Below are 15,116 nucleotides of genomic sequence, written 5' to 3' on the forward strand. Positions count from 1 at the left end.
CCAAAACACACTTGCTAAGGCAAAAAGCTTGTGACCACACAGTGTGTGGTCCATGCTGTCATTTTTCTTCCACTGTCTTAAATCGAGTCTTAGTCAAGAAGGAACTCTCACTTAAAACTCGCTCGACCAAGGGAATTCTGTAAGTCACCTACAGTTTATATGGCAAAATTCTCATATATTTTATATAAAATTCTCTGATCCCAATTCAAGAAGATAAAGTCAAGAAAGCAACTGTTCCACTCAGACACATCCTGTGGCCTGACAATCACATCCCAGTTTACCTGGTCCTCTGCAGCGTCCATGGAGGTGTCTTCCTGCTGAAGAGCAGGCCCTGGAAGGATGCAAAGTGACCATCAGCAACTTGGCAGCATTGCTCGTTGACAATTCAGGGACATGCCATGATTTGGGTGAGGGAGGATGGTGGCAGGAAAATTACAGGAGCAGAAAAGAAAGAAAATCAGGGCCTTTGGGTTTGTAGCTCCAGGCCACCACAATGTAAAACAGTCCATCTCAAACATGGCACACCACCCAGGGCAGGAGATGTTTCCCTGCAGCTTCTCAGGACCATCTGACCTGAGCCATCTTGCCCTCCCTTCTTCATCCCTTGCAAAGTCATTTCCTGTCACAATTCACAAGTAGTGCTGGTCTGGCCGTCACCCCACCTACAAGATTGTATACTTGATAAGTAACAACCTTTCTTTCAGAGAAATATTACATTCTGGGCAACATATGCTATGGTATTTAACAATTTACTTACTTATTTATTTATATTTCCTTTCTAACAATCTTTATTTTATAAGATAATAGTGCTATTATATTTACTACTCCTAAGTAAAAATTAAGCCAAAATATGAAAATGCTCAATGATTCTATCACTTCAAGAATATCCCTAATCAGCATGTGATATTTGTCTTTCCAGACTTTATTTTCATCACTTCGTGTGTGTTACACGGGGTCTGTTGCTGATCATACTCACACAGGCTCCAGGACTGGGACAGCCCTTCTTGAGTGGCACAAGGTGGATGCTGATCCGCTCTAACCCAGCTGTGCAGAGAAATCTAGCTACACAAGGACCACTGTCAGATGACCGCCAGAAGGTATTCATTCTGCCACCACAGTGAGATCAAGCCGGGCAACTACCCTCAAGTGTCTGGCCTAACCCTCAACTTCATCCCTGCTGATCATGTCCTCTCTGGGCCTAGTTGAACATTTCAGGAACACACTCCTGTTCACTGTCTCATTACTTTCCACTGGTGCCCCTAAGATCAACACACAGAAACATGGAGAAGAAAAGACACAAAGCAACTCCTTTTTCCAGGCTTTTAGGAAGATGTCCACCATTAAGGCCAGCCATGAAGTCGGAGCTCAACTCTGCCTTCACCTGCGGCTGGAACATTCTGGCAGTGCCCAGATGATGGTGTAGAACTCACTCTCCTGATGTTGCACCTTGGTTTCCCCTCCACCTTCATGGCTTGCTGCCCTCACTCCTTCCTTCTGTTCTTCTAAATCATCTTTCCTGGCAGGCTCAGGCAAGGCCACAGCCTGCTCTCTCTCTTTGTCACAGAGAAAGCTGGGCAGCTGTCTATGAATTCTTAGAGCCTCAATGTTGCTAACGCTCATCTCAACCTTGAATCACTCACAGCAGAAAGCCCACTGGGTATCAAACAACATCATCAAAAACAACAACAAAATATAACAAAAGCAGAGAATCTTCTAGGGATTAAACAAGAATAGGGGAATGAGGTAATGAGGAGATGGCTTCTGAGGTTAATGAGAAACACTTTAAAATCACAAATGCCTCAGTGTTTTAAAATGTGAGGTAAGTACTGACACCTACATAGCTATCAAATTTGATTTAAATACAGTATGTTTCCACTAATTGCATGTTCCAAGAAAAAACACAATTTATAATTTGGCTCAGCAGATATTCATATTTAAACAAAACCCACTGCTTTCTCTTGTCTGCATGGACCTTCAGAGGAAAGCAAGAACATTTCTCAAGAGTGGATTCAATGGGAACCTCATGGAGCCTCTGCGGTTCCACAGCCATGCTTCTTTTTCTAAACCTGCATGGGATGACCACCTCCATCCTGCTAGGAAGGCAAGTGCTCGCCCTGTCTCTCAGACCATGTGCAAACTACGTAGCTGTCTTTTTGCTGTGTTCCTGAGCCGAGCACACAGCAACCAAGACTAGGCTGAGGGACAAAAGGCTGGAACCCCACATATCCCTGGCACTCTCTATTCTTGGCCACATTAGCCGATGGGCAGTATAAGGCCTCAGTGAAGAAAGTTGGGGTGATTTCACCCTATCACTGCTTGAAGGCTTTTCTCTTCTCAGTTTCCCACTAGAACTGGCCATAGCATGAGGCTGTACCAGGGTCTAAATGCATAGAAAAGAGCCCTGGCCCACTCTCCCTGCTGAAGATGGGCTATGGACAATCAATTCTGAGGGCTTTGGTGGAAAAGGCTTGTGAAGAATGGAAATGGCTAGAGTGAGCCACTCCAGTGACAGGAGGAAACAGGAAAGCCTGTAAATGGATGAGGTTTACTTGAAAACCAAGCACAGCAGGGAATTTTCAATGAAAAAAATAAAATGAGCAGAGATCCTCACACAGTTCTGTTCTTTTGGTACGCCTTGAGAATTGGCCTGGGCATGGACGGAACATTTTTCTGGGTTAATTAAAGTGTCTTTTGCATGCAATCGACTGCACACATTGTTAAGTTCCCAAGTTGACTTTTTCCTGTGCCTATAATAAGAATGGACTGCAGATAAAATCCCTGTGGAGAAGGTGAATACTAGACAATCTGGGGATCTGTATGTATGGAAACCAAAACACATATCCCAAGACACAGTGACCATGGCTCTGCATGAATTCCAAAAAGACCTGGGCCAGTCCCATGCACAGGATCCCACCCCACGTTCAGAGAACGCAGGTGCACTGTAAGACTGCAGAATGTGACCATTGTCCTTTATCTGGTAAAATCATTTCTCCCATGGCTGCCTACATCCGCTTTCACAACAGGAAGCTCAACTCAGCCTGCTTGTCTACAGAAAAGCCAGTGACAAGAGTGCCACATTCCTCATCTTCTGGATTACTCACCGCTATGACAGGGGTTCCCCAACACTTACCGGCTTGCTGCAGTGCCACAGCTTCCTGTAATGACAGAAAATAAATTGTTATGAGCATCAGACCATGCTGTATTCTGACTTTACTGCACTCAAAGAAACCCAAAAGAAGAACAGAGCATACTGACTCATGCTAAAGACAAGGTTTCTTGCACGATGTTTCTTTCCAACAATGTTGCATGGACATTAAGTGATTTTTGTCCCAAAAAGAAAACAGACTTGCTAAGGCAAAAAGCTTGTGACCACACAGTGTGTGGTTGATGCTGTCATTTTCTCCCACCGTCTTAAATCGAGTCTTAGTCAAGAACAGACTCTCACTCAAAACTCTCTCAACCAAGGGAATTCTGTAAGTCATCTACAGTTTATATGGCAAAATTCTCATATCTTATATAAGATTCTCTAATCCCAATTGAAGAAGATAAAGTCAAGAAAGCAACTGTTCCACTCAGACACATCCTGTGGCCTGACAATCATATCCCATTGTACCTCATCCTCCGCAGCATCCACGGAAGTGTCTTCCTGCTGAAGAGCAGGCCCTAGAAGGATGCAAAGTGACCATCAGCAACTTGGTGGCATTGTTCATTGACAATTCAGGGACATGCCATGATTTGGGTGAGGGAGGAGGGTGGAAGAAAAATGACAGGAGCAGAAAAGAAAGAAAATTAGGGCCTTTGGGTTTGTAGCTCTAGGCCACCACAATGTAAAATAGTCCATCTCAAACATGGCACACCACCCAGGGCAGGCACTGCTTTCCTGCAGCTTCTCAGGACCATCTGACCTGAGCCATCTTGCCCTCCCTTCTTCATCCCTCGCAAAGTCATTTTCTCTCACAATTCACAAGTGGTGCTGCTCTGGCCATCACCCCACCTACAAGATTGTGTACTTGATAAGGAACAACCTTGCTTCAGAGACAATATTACATTCTGGCCAACATATGGTACAGTATTTATTTATATATTCATTTACTTATTTATATTTCCTTTCTAACAATTTTATTTTGTAAGATAATAGTGCTATTGTATTTACTAATCCTAAGTAAAAAGTTAATCTGAAATATGAAAATGCTCAATGATCCTATCACTTCAAGAATATCCCTAATCAGCATGTGGTATTTGTCTTTCCACTCTTTATTTCATCAGCTCATGGGTGTTCCAAGGGGTGTGTGGCTGATCATTCTGTTCTTTTTGTACACAGGCTCCAAGACTGGAACCTTTCTTGAGTGGCACAAGGTGAGACAGTGATCCTTTCTAACCCAGCTGTGCTGAAGAATCTAGCTACACAAGGATGACCAGTCAGGTCACCGCCAGAAGCTACTCTTTGTGCCACCACAGGGAGATCAAGCCAGGCAACTACCCTCAAGTGTCTGGCATGACCCTCAAGTTTGTCCCTACTGATCATGTCGTCTCTGGGCCAAGCTGTCCATTTCAAGAACACACTTCTGTTCACTGTCTCACTAATTATTGGCCGGGACTCTGCCATCAACACACAGAAACATGGAGAAGACAAGACACAAAGCTGCTCCTCTGTCCCTGCTTTTAGAATGATGGCTGAAATTCAGACTGGCCACAAAGTCAGAGCCCATCTCCGCCTTCAGATGAGGATTGAACATTCCGGCAGGGTCCAGGTGATGGTGTAGAACTCACTCTCCTGATGTTGCACCTTGGCCTCCCCTCCACCTTCATGGCTTTGCTGCCCTCACTCCTTCCTTCTATTCCTCTAAATCATGTTTCCTGGCAGGCTCAGGCCAAGGCCACAGCCTGCTCTCTCCCTTTCTCACAGAGAAAGCTGGGCAGCTGTCTATGAATTCTTAGAGCCTCAATGTTGCTGACGCTCATCTCAACCTTGAATCACTCACAGCAGAAAGCCCACTGGGTGTCAAACAACAACATCCACAATAACAACAACAACAACAACACGTAACGAAAGCAAAGGATTTTCTACGGATTAAAGAGGAATAGGGAAATGAGGTAATGAGGAGATGGCTTCTGAGGTTAGTGAGAAACATTTTAAAATCACAAATGCCTCAGGGTTTTAAAATGTAGAGTAAATACTTATCCCTACACAGCTATCAAATCCAATTTACAGAAAATAAGTTTCCACCAAATGCATATTCCTAGAAGAAACTCAAGCTATACTTTGGCTCTGCAGATACTCATATTTAACCAAAGCCCACTGCTTCCCCTTGTTGTTTGCAAGGGCCTTCAGAGGAAAGCACGAACATTTCTCAAGAGTGCGTGCAATGGGTACCTCATGGAGCCTCTGCGGTTCCACAGCCATGTTTCTTTTTCTAAACCTGCAAGGCATGACCACCGTCCATCCTGATAGGAAGGTAAGTGCTCACCCTGCCTCTCAGACCCTCTGCAAACCACATGGCTGTCACTTCTCTTTCCTGTGTTTCTGAGCTGAGCAGAGCAACCAGGACTAGGCTGAGGGAGAAAAGTCTGGACCTCCACATATCCCTGGCACTCTCAATTCTTGGCCACATTAGCCGATGGGCAGTATAAGGTCTCAATGAAGAAAGTTGGGGTGATTGCACCCTCACCCTGCTTGCAGGCTCCACTCTTCCCCATTTCTCACCAGAACTGGCCATAGCATGAGGCTGTACCATGGTCTAACTGCACAGAAATGAGCCCCGGCCCACTCTCCCTGCTCAAGATGGGCTGTGGACAATCAATCAATTCTGAGGGCTTTGGTGGAAAAGGCTTGAGAAGAATGGAAATGGCTGGAGTGAGCCACTCCAGTGACAGGAGGAAACAGAAAAGCCTGTAAATGGATGAGGTTTATTTGAAAACCAAGCACAGCAGGAAATTGGGAATGAAAAAATTAAAATGAGCGGAGATCCTCACATCATTCTGTTCTTTTCGTATGCCTTGAGAATTGGCCTGGGCATGGACAGAACATTTTCTGGGTTAATTAAAGTGTCTTTTGCATGCAATCAACTGCACACATCATAAGCTCCCAAGTTGACCTTTTTCTGTGACTATAGTAAGAATACGGTGCTGATAAAATCCCTGTAAAGAACACGAACACCAGAAAATCAGGGGATCTATATGTATGGAAACCAAAACACACACCCCGAGACACACTGACCATGGCTCTGCATGAATTCACAAAAGACCTGGGCCGGTCCCATGCACAGGATCCCACCCCACATTCAGAGAACACAGGTGCACCCAGGGACTGTAGAATGGGACCGTTGTTCCTTATCTCATAATATCATTTCTTCCATGGCTGCCTACATCCGCTTTCACAACAGGAAGCTCAACTCAGCCTGCCTGTCTACAGACAAGCCAGAGACACAGTGCCACATTCCTCATCTTCTGGATTACTCACCGCTATGACAGGGGTTCCCCAACACTTACCGGCTTGCTGCAGTGCCACAGCTTCCTGTAATGACAGAAACTTAATTGTTATGAGCATCAGACCATGCTGTGTCCTGAGTTTTCTGCAGTCAAAGAAACCCAAAAGAACAGAGCACACCGACTCATGCTGAAGACAAGGTTTCTTGGACGATGTTTCTTTCCAACAATATTGCTTGGCCATTAAGTGATTTTTGTCCCAAAAAGAAAACGGACTTGCTAAGGCAAAAAGCTTGTGACCACACAGTGTGTGGTTCATGCTGTCATTTTCTCTCACTGTCTTAAATCGAGTCTCTGTCAAGAAGAGACTGTCGCTCAAAACTCCCCTAACCAAGGAAATTCTGTAAATCTTCTGCCATTTATATGGCAAAAATCTCATATCTTATATAAGATTTTCTGATCCTAATTCTCGAAGACAAAGTCAAGAAAGTAACTGTTTCACTGAGACCCCTTAGATTCATATCCCATTTTACCTGGTTCTCTGCAGAGTCCCCAGAAGGTTCTTCCTGCTGAACAGCAGGCCCTACAAGGATGCAAAGTGACCATCAGCTCCTTGGTGGTGTTGCTCATTAACAATTCAGGGGGCCCGGCGCAGTGGCTCAAGACTGTTATCCCAGCACTTTGGGAGGCCGAGGCAGGTGGATCATGAGGTCAAGAGATCGAGACCATCCTGGTCAACATGGTGAAACCCCGTCTCTACTAAAAATACAAAAAATTAGCTGGGCATGGTGGTGTGTGCCTGTAATCCCAGCTACTCAGGAGGCTGAGGCAGGAGAATTGACTGAACCCAGGAGGCAGAGGTTGCGGTGAGCCGAGATTGCGCCATTGCACTCCAGCCTGGGTAACAAGAGTGAAACTCTGTCTCAAAAAAAAAAAAAAAACAATTCAGGGGCATGCCATGATGTGGGTGAAGAAGGAGGGTCACAGGGAAAGGACAAGAGCAGAAAAGAAAGGGAATCAGAGCCTTTGGGTTTGTAGCTCCAGGCCACCACAATGTGAAATAGTCCATCTCAAACATGGCACACCACCCAGGGCAGGTGATGTTTCCCAGCAGCTTCTCAGGGCTCCTCCTTTCTAATCTGAACTGAGCCATCTTGCCCTCCCTTATTCATTTCTTCCAAAGTCATTTCCTCCCACAATTCACAAGTAGTGTGACTCTGGCTATGACTCCATCTCTAACGTTTTGTACTTGATAAGGAACAACCTTGATTCAGAGGCAATACGACATTCTGGCCAACATATGCTATGGTATTTATTTATTTATTTACACTTTCTAACAATTTTTAAGAGATAACAGTGATATATTTATTAATCCTTATTAAAAAGTTAAAACAAAATATGAAAATATTCAACGATCCTATCATTTGAAGAAAACCCCTACTTAGCATGTAATATTTGTCTTTCCACTCTTTATTTCCATCAACTCATGTGTGTTACATGAGGTCCGTTGCTGATCATACTCACACTGGTTCCAGGACTAGGACAGCCTTTCGTGAGGGGCAGAAGGTGGGACACTGATCCTCTCTAACCCAGCTGTGCAGAAGAATCTAGCTACACAAGGACCACCTGTCAGGTGACTGCCAGAAGTTATTCTTTGTCACCACAGGGAGATCAAGCCGGGCAACTACCCTAAAGTGTCTGGCCTAACCCTCAAGTTCACCCCTGCTGATCATTGATTTCTGGGCTAAGTTGAACATTTCATAAACTCACTCCATTTCACTGTCTCAGTAATTTCTAGTGGTGCCCCTGCATCAACACACAGAAACATGGAGAAGACAAGAAACAAAGTAGCTCCTCTTTTGAGGCTTTTAGGAAGATGCCCACCATTCAGGCCCGCCATGAAGTCGGATCTCACCTCCGCCTTCAGATGAGGTTTGAACATTCCGGCTGTGCTCAGGTGATGGTGTAGAACTCACCCTCCTAATGTTGCACCTTTGTTTCCCCTCCACCTTCATGGCTTTGCTGCCCTCACGCCTTCCTTCTATTTCTCTAAATCATTTTTCTTGGCAGACCCAGGCCAAGGCCGTAGTCTGCTCTCTCTCTCATAGAGCAACCTGCGCAGCTGTCTATGAATTTTTAGAGCCATAATGTTGCTAACTCTGATCTCAAGCTTTAATCACTCACAGCAGAAAGCCCACTGTGTACCAAACAACAATAACAACAACAACAACAACAAAAAAAAAACAGCAAAGAATATTCTAGAGATTAAAGAGGACTAGGGGAATTGGGTTATGAGGAGATGGCTTCTGAGGTTAACGTAAAACATTTTACAATCACAGAAGCCTCAGTGTTTTAAAATGTAGGATAGGTACTGACACCCATACAACCATCAAAGTCGATTTATATACAATAAGTTTCCACCAAATGTATACTCCAAGAAAAGAACTCAAGCTATACTTTGGCTCAGTTGATATTCATATTTAAAGAAAACCCACTGCTTTGACTGGTTTTTCCAAGCGCCTTCAGAGGTAAACAAGAACCTTTGTCAAGAGTGGGTTCAACGGGGACCTCACAGAGCCTCTGCAGTTCCACAGCCATATTTGTTTTGCCCCACCTGAAATGCATGCCCACCCTTCATCTTACTAGGATGGCAAGTGCTCACCCGGCCTCTCATACCCAGTGCACACCACGTGGTTCTCCTCTCACGCTGCTGTGTTTCTGTGCTGACAACACAGGAACCACAACTCGGCTGAGGTGGAAAATGCCGGAACTCCACAAGACCTCGGCACAATCTATTCTGGGCCACATTAGCTGATGGGGAGTATGAGGCCTCAGTGAAGAAAGTTGGGGTGATTTCACCCTAACCCTGACTGCAGGCTCCTCTGTTCTGAGTTTCCCACCAGAACTGGCCATAGCATGAGGCTGTACCAGGGTCTAAATGCAGAGAAAGGAGCCCTGGCCCATGTTCCCTACTCAAGATGAGCTACGGATGATCAATTCCGAGGGCTTTGGTAGAAAAGGATTGTGAAGAACAGAAATGGCTAGAGTGAGCCATTGCAATGCCAGGAGGAAATAGGAAGGCCTATAAACACGTGAGGTTTATTTGAAAACCAAGCACAGCAGGGATTAGTAAATGAAAAAAATACAGTTAGCAGAGACCCTGACACAGTTCTGTTCTTTTGGTTCACCTTGAGAATTGGCCTGGGTGTTGATGGAACTTCTTTTGGGTTAATTAAAGTATCCTTTGCATGCAATCAACTGCATACATTGTAAGCTTACAAGTTTTTTCCTTGCTGATAGTAAGACTACGATGGTGATGAAAATCCCTGTGGAGAATGTGAACACTAGGAAATCTGGGGATATGTATATATGGAAACCAGCACACACACTCCGAGACACAGTGACCATGGCACCGCATGAATTCTCAAAACCTGGGCCAGCCCCGTGCACAGGATCCCACTCCACCTGCAGAGAATGCAGTTGCTCCCAGGGACTGCAGAATGTGGCCGTTGTTCCTTATCTGGAAAAATCAATTCTCCCATCGCTGCCTAATTCGTCATTCACAACAGGAAGCTCAACTCAGTCTGCCTGTCTACAGGAAAACCAGTGAGACAGTGCCACATTCCTCATCTTCTGGATTACTCATCAGTATGACATTAGTTCCCCGATACTTACCCGCTTGCTGCAGTCCCACACCTTCCTGTAATGACAGAAAATAAATTGCTGTGAGCATCAGACCATGCTGTGTCCTGACTTTCCTGCACTTGGTGACATTAAAACACTAGACGGAAACCAGTGTTCAATCAGAGAAATCCAAAATAAGAACAGAGCACACCAACTCATGCTAAAGACAAGTTTTTCTTGGACGATGTTTCCTTCCAACCATGTTTCTTGGCCATTAAGTGATTTTTGTCCCAAAAAGAAAACAGACTTGCTAAGGCAAAAGACTTGAGACCACACAGTGTGTGGTTGATGCTGTAATTTTCTCCCACTCTCTTAAATCAAGTCTCAGTCAAGAAGAGACTCTCGCTCAAAACTCCCCCAACCAAGGAAATTTTGTAAGTCATCTACAATTTATATGGTAAAATCCTCCTATCTTATATAAGATTCTCTGATCCTAATTCGAGAAGATAAAGTCAAGCAAGCAAGTGTTTCACTCAGACACAATATCTGGCCCAACATTCATATCCCATTATACCTGGTCCTCTGCAGCATCCCCAGAAGTGTCTTCCTGCTGAAGAGCAGGCCCTAGGAGGATAAAAAGTGACCGTCAGCACCTTGATGTTGTTGCTCATTAGCAATTCAGGGGCATGCCATGATGTGGGGTAGGAGGAGGGTGGCAGGAAAAGGACAGGAACAGAAACGGGAATCAGGGCCTTTGGGTCTGTAGTTCCAGGCCACCACAACATGAAAGAGCCCATCTCAAACACAGCACATGACACTGGGCAGGCTATTTTTCCCTGCAGCTTCTCAGGTCTCCTCCTTTCTAAGCTGACCTTAGCCATCTTGCCATCCCTTCTTCATCGCATTCAAAGTCATTTCCACCCGCAATCCACAGGTCGTGGTGCTCTGGCTGTGACTCTGCTCACCCTGCCCCTGGGAAGACTCCTTTGTTCTCTTCTCATTGCTGTGTTTCTGAGCTGAGCACACAGCAACCATGACTAGGCTGAGGGAAAAAAGGCCCAAACTCTGCATGACCTGGGCACTATCTATTCTGGGCCACATTAGCTGCTGGGCAGTATCAGGCCCCAGTGAAGAACGCTGTTGTGATTTCAACCTAACCCTGCCTTCAGGCTCCTGCCTTATCACTTTCCCAACAGAACTGGCCACAGCATGAGGCTGTACCGGGGTCTAAATGCACAGAAAGGAGTCCCAGCCCACTCTCCCTGCTCAAGATGGGCCACGGATGATTGATTCTGAGGGCTTTGGTATAAAAGGCCTGTGAAGAATGGAAATGGCTAGAGTGAGCCACTGCAATGCCAGGAGGAAATAGGAAGGCCTGTAAACAGGTGAGGTTTATTTGAAAACCAAATAGAGTAGGGAATCGTGAATGAAAAAAATAAAATTGGCAGAGATCCTGACACAGCTCTGTTCTTTTGGTATGCCTTTGGAATCAGCCTTGTTGTTGACAGAATTTCTTTTAGGTTAATTAAAGTGTCCTTTGCATGCAATCAAGTGCACACATCATAAGCTTACAAGTTGATTTTTTCCTGTACCTATACTAAGACTGCAACAGTGATGAGAATCCCTGTGGAGAATGTGAACACTAGCAAATCTGGGGATGTGTATGTACAGAAACCAACACACACACTCCAAGACACAGTGACCATGGCACCACATGAATTCACAAAGATGTGGGCCATCCCCACGGACAAGATCCCACCCCACCTTCAGAGAATGCAGTTGCTCACAGGGACTGCAGAATGTGGCCATTGTGTCTTATCTGGAAAAATCATTTCTCCCATCACTGTCTAAGTCCTCATTTACAACAGGAAGCTCAACTCAGGCTGCCTGACTACAGGAAAGCCAGTGAGACACTGCCACATTCCTCATCTTCTGGATTACTCATCAGTATGACATTGGTTCCCCAATACTTACCTGCTTGCTGCAGTCCTGCAGCTTCCTGTAATGACAGAAAATAAATTGCTGTGAGCATCAGACCATGCTGTGTCCTGACTTGCCTGCACTTGGTGACATTAAAAAACAAGATGGAAACCGGTGTTGAACCAATGAAACCAAAAAGAACAGGGCAAACCGACTCATGCTAAGGACAAGGTTTTTTTGGCTGATGTTTCCTTCCAACAACATTGCTTGGCCATTAAGTGATTTTTGTTGCAAAAGAAAACAGACGAGGTAAAGCAAAAACTTGCGACCTCACAGTGTGTGGTTGATGCTATCATTTTCTCCCACTGTTAAATCGATTCTCAGTCAAGAAGGGACTGTCACTCAAAACTCCTCCAACAAGGGAAATTCTGTAAGTCACGTACAGTTTATACGGTAAAATTCTCACATCTTATATAAGATTCTCTGATTCCAATTCAAGAAGATAAAGTCAAGAAAGCAACTGTTTCACTCAGACACATCCTGTGGCCGGTCATGCATATCCCATTTTACCTGGCCCTCTGCAGCGTTCACGGAAGTGTCTTCCTGCTGAAGAGCAGTCCCTAGAAGGATGCAAAGTGACCATCAGCACCTTGGTGGTGTTGCTCATTAACTACTCAGCGGCCTGCCATAGTGTTGGTGAAGGAGGGAAAGGGCAGGAGCAGAAAGAAAGGGCATCTGGGCCTTTGGGTTTGTAGCTCCAGGCCACCACAGTATTAAATAGCCACAGAACAGCACACGTGGTAGGCTGTGCTTCCCTGTAGCTTCTCAGGGCTCTTCCTTTCTAATCTGACCTAAGCTATTTTGCCCTCCTTTCTTCATCCCTTATAGGGTCATTTTCTCCTAGAATCCACAAATGGTGCTGCTCTGGCTATTGCCCCATCTGAAAGATTTTGTACTTGATAAGGGACTACCTTGTTTCAGATAGAATATCAAATTCTAGCCAACATTTGCTATTGTATTTATTAACCCTTTGTTTTAAAAGTTAAGCCAAAAGTTGGTAAGTCAATTAGCCTATCATTTAAAGATAACCCCTACTCAGCTGGTGATATTTGTGTTTTTACCTTTATTTTCATCACCACTTGGGCGTGATATGGGGTCCATTGCTGCTGATGCTCACACTGGTTCCAGGACTGGGACAGCCCTTCACGAGTGGCAGCAGGTGGGGCGCTGATCCCCTCTAACCTAGCTGTGCAGTAGAATCCAGCAGAGGAGGTTGGCATCAGGCTAACAGCCAAAGTTCTCCTTGAGATCTTGTTGGGTGCTGTGTCTTGGGTATGTGTACTATTGAATTAGAGCATTTCTAGTTTTCGTGATGACGATGTCACTAAATACAACAGGATATGTCCCTATGTGTTCTCCTTTTTTCACCAGCAACTAAGAAATAGCCCATCACTTAAGACCAATGACCTGGCAGCTGTCTCTGTGTGTTTCATATTAATGACCACACCAAAGTCCACTGTACAATGAACCTACTCACACTCTGGGTCACCTGACCATTGAGAACATTCTACTGTGATTCACAGTGCTTGAGATCTTTATAGGCCAACATACCTCCACAAACACGCATAGATGCTAGGATCTTCTGACAAGTGACACCAGGGCCATGTGATAACTTCAAACTAGCAGCCCAGAGCATCAGTCTCCCACCTATTCCCGAGTTTATCTTTGCCATTTCCATTTAGGTGAGCAAAAGTTTAAAAAAAATCATCTCTACATCATCTTCATATGAGGACTGGGGATATTAAACTCACCTTCAGCTACAGCTATGGTGGAGAATGAATGGATTGATTTATGGAAAAATAGAGTGGTGATTAAGTTTTGTTTTTAGAATATTAATCTTTGTGTTGTGCTTTGCACATGAGAACATGTTTTCTTGGGTAAAGCACACAAACTCGCAGGGACAGTCACAATCACTCCGCATTGACTCTATCCTCCATACTTCCCAACCCCGATGCACACCAACCACCCTCTTCTATCTAAATGCACTGTTCCTTCCAGGCACTAGAGTAGATGGTCCCATTTCTTGACTGGATTCTACAATTTTTAAGGCAAAACTGCTTGAAACTCATTTCTGGCAGGAAATTCAAAACAGAGTGGCTCTCCAGAAAAAGGGGGCAAGGAAGTGTCACCTTTCTCAACACTAGAATTTTTCCTTAGCATCAGGGTGATCCCAGAATACGTACTGCTTGTCTGTGTGGCTGTATCCACCTGCATTTAGAGAATAAATAAAAACAGTGTAAGACTAAGACCATGCTGTGTCCTGTATGCATTGGGTTTTTCTTTCTTTTCTTTTCTTTTCTTGAGATGGAGTCTCACTCTATCACCCACGCTGGAGTGCAGTGTCAGAAACTAGGCTCACTGCAACCTCTGACTCCTGGGCTCGAGTGAACCTGCTGTGCCTCAGCCTCCCCAGTAGTTGAGATGAGAGCTGCTGGTCACCATGCCTGGCTAATTTCTCTATTTTTAGTAGAGATTGGGTTTCACCATATAGATCTTTTCTTTACTTGTTGGCATTAGAAAAGCATATGGGGAAAAAAGAAAAGCATATGGGAGACAGTGGTTGAGGCAATGACTGCAAATTAAAGCCTACAACATAATACTGGAAAGGCACAAGATTTTTAGGCAAGTTTCAAGACTGTTTTGGTTGTACAGTTACAATTATTTAAGAAGAATGATTTCCCCTAAAAAAAAATGCTTGCTGCCATACAGTTCCTAACTGAAGGTGTTATCTAAGAATGTCATCTGAGGTCATTTCTTACCTGGTAATGAACCCTCACATTTTCCCACTAAAAAATTCTGTAAGTCATCTATAATGTACTTGTTAAGATTTTCATATGTCAAATCAAATAAAATTTTTAAAAAGCAAGAGTAACAAAATTTCCATCTTAGACAAAAGAACTTACCATGTGAATGCCTGGGGTAGCCTCAGATGAAGGCTCCTGCTTATTGTGATCTAGGAAACACAGAGTAACTGTCAGCATGTCTGTTCCACTGAAGGAATCCCTTAGGCAACCTGGGGTGTTGGGGACAGGGGGCCGGTGTGTGTGAAGGAGGTAGGTTAAGAACAGAAACTTGGCTGCCACTGG

The 15,116-nt window shown here is 44.6% G+C and overlaps 1 long non-coding RNA gene across 1 annotated transcript; it reads right to left on the reverse strand.

Annotated features, from left to right (window-relative positions):
* Nucleotides 1-6,942: 6,942 nt before the first annotated feature.
* Nucleotides 6,943-12,081, reverse strand: LOC141583198 (uncharacterized). Its single transcript, XR_012515904.1, has 4 exons — nucleotides 12,025-12,081; nucleotides 10,625-10,674; nucleotides 10,102-10,126; nucleotides 6,943-7,009 (listed from the first exon to the last, which is right to left on the reverse strand). It is a non-coding gene; the product is annotated as an uncharacterized LOC141583198 (long non-coding RNA).
* Between the last annotated feature and the right edge of the window lie 3,035 nt (nucleotides 12,082-15,116).

The sequence above is a fragment of the Saimiri boliviensis genome (genome assembly GCF_048565385.1).
Source record: "Saimiri boliviensis isolate mSaiBol1 chromosome 19 unlocalized genomic scaffold, mSaiBol1.pri SUPER_19_unloc_1, whole genome shotgun sequence".
Taxonomy (NCBI): domain Eukaryota; kingdom Metazoa; phylum Chordata; class Mammalia; order Primates; family Cebidae; genus Saimiri; species Saimiri boliviensis.